Raw genomic sequence first — 3,958 nt, forward strand, 5'->3', positions numbered from 1 at the left:
GGCTGTTTATCTTCTTTTGAGAAGTGTCTGTTCATATCTTTTGCCTTTTTAATAGGGTTGTTTGTTTTTTTCTTTCAGGCATGTTTGAGCTCCTTGTAGATCCTAGATGTTAAGGCCTTTGTCAGATATACAGTCGGCAAATATTTTCTCCCATTCTGTGGGCCGTTTCCCTACTCTCTTGATGGTTTCTTTTGATTTGCAGAAGCTTGTCAGTTTGATGAGGTCCCAATTGTCTATCTAATCTCTTATGGCATGGGAACTTGGGGTTTTGATTAGGAATTGGTTACCAGTTCCAATTTCCATAAGGGTGTCTCTCTCCTGCGTTTTCTAAGGTTCTTATAGTTTGAGGTTTTACATTTAGGTCGTTGATCTATTTAGAGTTGATTTTTGCGTATGGTGGTAGGTATAGGTCTTATTTTGATCTTCTGCATGTGGTCAGGCAGTTTTCTCAGCACCGTTTACTGAATAAGTTATCCTCTTTCCAGTGGTTGTTAGTGGAGGCTTTGTCGAAGATGAGTTGGTTGAGAAAAGACAATAGATGCTGGAGAGGAGGCAGGGAAAAGGGAACACTTCCACACTGTTGGTGGGAGTGTAAACTAGTACAATCTCTGTGCATACAATTAATAAAATAAAACTGAAACAAACCAAAAAATATTCATTACTTTGTGCTTTCTTCAGCTAAGACTATAGACGTACACAACAATAAAATATTCTGTATCTTGTACTTTTCTTATGGTGAGAGGGAAAAACATTACAGGGAAGACCATAGCAAGTAGAAAATAATTAAAAACATTATTTTTTCTTGCATATTAGATAAGCAAATCTTTAGACATATTCCATCCGAGATGATTACAGGCGAAAAAATGGGAGCAAAAATGAACACCAATAAGCCTCAACAGGTAAATCATTCTAACAGACTTGAAGAAGCTGCCACATTTATTTGCTTTTCCATCTATCTTCTCTTCTTCTTGAATACTCTTGGCACATCTTTGTGAATTTCCCAGATATTTCATACTTAAATAAATAGCTTTTATTAAACAGTGTATTAGCGGAACCCATTTTAGAAGTTCTTTAAATTCATGATTAAGAATCACATCTAAGGGCAACTCCTTCGGGTCCCCTCCCCTCCCTCTGTGGGAGCTTTTCTCAATCAATCCTGCTTCCTAAAAAAAAAAAAAAAAAAAAAGGAACCACATCTAAGGTTTCATATCCAGTTAGATATAATCAAAGGCTATGGCTTGTTTTATTTCAATTTCTACAATAGATAATCTCTTAAGTGACATTTATTTAATGGTTTTCCAGAGAAACTCACCCTATCCATTCCCCATTGAACACCAACTAAGTGGTGTTGGCAAGGCTGTGAAGAAAAGGGAAGCCGGGCTCGGTGGCTCAGCCTGTAATCCCGCACCTTTGAGAGGTTGAGGTGAGTGGATTGCCTGAGCCCGTGGGTTCGAGACCCGCCTGGGCAGCGAGACCTCATCTCTACAATAAATCAAAAAATCAGCCGGGCGTGGTAGCACATGCCTGTAATTCCGGGTACTTGGAAGGTTGAGGCGGAAGGATCGCCGGAGCCCAGCAGGTTGAGGCTGCGGTGGCCGAGAGTGGCCACTGCACTCCAGTCTGGGTGACAGAGTGAGACTCCAACTCAAAAAAAAAAACAGAAAAGGGAATGCTCGTATATTGTTGGTAGAACTATTATCTAGTCCAGCGTTTGTAGAAAGCAGTTTGGAGATTTCTCACCGAGCTAAAATAAATTTACAGTTTGATCCAGCAGTCCTGCTACTGGGTAATACCCAAAGGAGCATAAACCACTCTACCAAAAACACATCTGAAATAATATGTTTATTGCAGCACTATTCACAATAGCAAAACATGGAACCAACTTAGGTGCCCATCAACGTGGGTTGGATAAAGAAAATGTGGTACATATACACCATGGAACACTAGGCAGTCATGAAGAAGAACAAAATCATGTCCTTTGCAGGAATGTGAATGCAGCTGAAGGTCATTATTCTAAGCAAAGTAACACAGAAGTAGAAAACCAAAGACTACACGATCTCACTCATAAGTAGGAGCTAAACACTGAATACACGCAGGCATAAAGATGGGAGCAACATACACTAGGGATTCCTATAGCAGGGAGGAAGGCAGTGGGGTAAGGATTGAAAAACCACACATAGGGTACCATGCTTACCACCTAGCTGACACGCTTAATAGAATCCTGAACCTCACCATCACATAATATACCCATATGTCGCCGGGCTCAGTGGCTCAGCCTGTAATCCGCACCTTTGGGAGGCTGAGGTGAGTGGATTGCCTGAGCCCGCGGGTTCGAGACCCGCCTGGGCAGCGAGACCTCATCTCTACAATAAATCAAAAATTAGCGGGGTGTGGTAGTGAGCGCCTGTAATTCCGGCTACTCGGAAGGCTGAGGCGGAAGGATCGCCGGAGCCCAGCAGGTCAAGGCTGCGGTGGCCGGGAGCGGCCACTGCACTCCAGTCTGGGTGACAGAGTGAGATTCCAACTCAAAAATATATATACCCATATATCAAACATGCACATGTACCCTAGGAATTTAAAATTAAATAAATACATAATAAAAGAAAGTAAAATAGTATTAAAATGCATTACTTAAGAACAAAAGTATAAATTTTGGCATGATTTGTTATATTAAGGAATGACGATATAAACAATTACTTTGCAACTCCTTTAAGTTCTCACTCCACTCTAAATAAAAATGACACTGGAGTCCAACACAGTGACTCACTCATTTAATCCTAGCTAATCAGGAGGCTGAACCAAGAGAATCACATAAGGCCAGGAATTTGAGACCAGCCTGAGTAACGTAGGAAGACTCCATCTTTTCAACTATTTTAAAAATTAGCCAGACATGGTGGCATGTGCCTCTATTCTATACCACTGCACTTCAGCCTGGGTCACAGTAAGACCCTGTCTAAAAATAAAATAAAATAAAAAATAAGATAATTGACACTGGAAATATGTTGAATATTATGGATAAACGTATAAACCAAATATCAAAAGGACGTCTCAGTGGACTCAACTAAAAACAGGCTTTGCTGTACATCAAAATACTGGTCAAAGAATGCACATAGGTAAGGTTTAAGTTAATACCAAATAAAAAATCCAGTTGCTGTGGGCTCACAATATAGGACCCAATGACCGGTATCCTGTATGACCTCCTTCTCCCAAGATGTATTTCTTTTCCTTTCCTTTTAAAAAATTTTTCCTACAAAGTTAGTTTAAAAAAACAAGTGAATAAAAACAATATGACACCAAATGATGTAATAATTAACTGTATAAAAGCTGCAGAGTTCATATTAATAGACATAATTCTATTTCATATTCTATTTACTTACAACAAATGCCTTGAGAATAATAATTTACCCATTAGTCAAATTAATTCTTACAGTGCCTCGTGGATTAAGCTGGGAACTTTTTAAAAAGTTATTTTCTAGTTGACTTTAGTATCAAGCCGCATGTGGTCACACTTAGTCACTGCAAATTGAACTGTAACTGTTACTCATTGTTTATCATAAAAAGTAACGACATAAGAAATTGTGATTTTTTTTCAGGAATAGTAAACACAAAATGCATTGTTTTGAAAAGACTTGAATCCAAGATAAAATAGAATTATTTATATGGTACTTTCTTACCAGGTTTTTAACCTCCCAATCCTCTTCTTCAGTGTTGAAAGCGGAGGATATTTGGAATTTAAAACTTGTAAATATTTTTATTTTGTTTGAAAGATGAAAAAGTACCTAATATTATCATCATACCAACTTCACAAATTTTACTTGCTGGAGGTGGATGCAAATGACAACTCTTCTGCAAGCAGGTGTTGGTCTGGCTCCTGAACTGCTCAGAGGGAAGCTGATGTTTCAACATTAAAGTTCAGTGCATTGGAGCATTGTTCTAGTCATAACAAACTGCCTAATTT

Source organism: Carlito syrichta, unplaced genomic scaffold (genome assembly GCF_000164805.1).
Source record: "Carlito syrichta isolate Samal-C Ts95f unplaced genomic scaffold, Tarsius_syrichta-2.0.1 Scaffold302432, whole genome shotgun sequence".
Classification (NCBI taxonomy): Eukaryota; Metazoa; Chordata; class Mammalia; order Primates; family Tarsiidae; genus Carlito; species Carlito syrichta.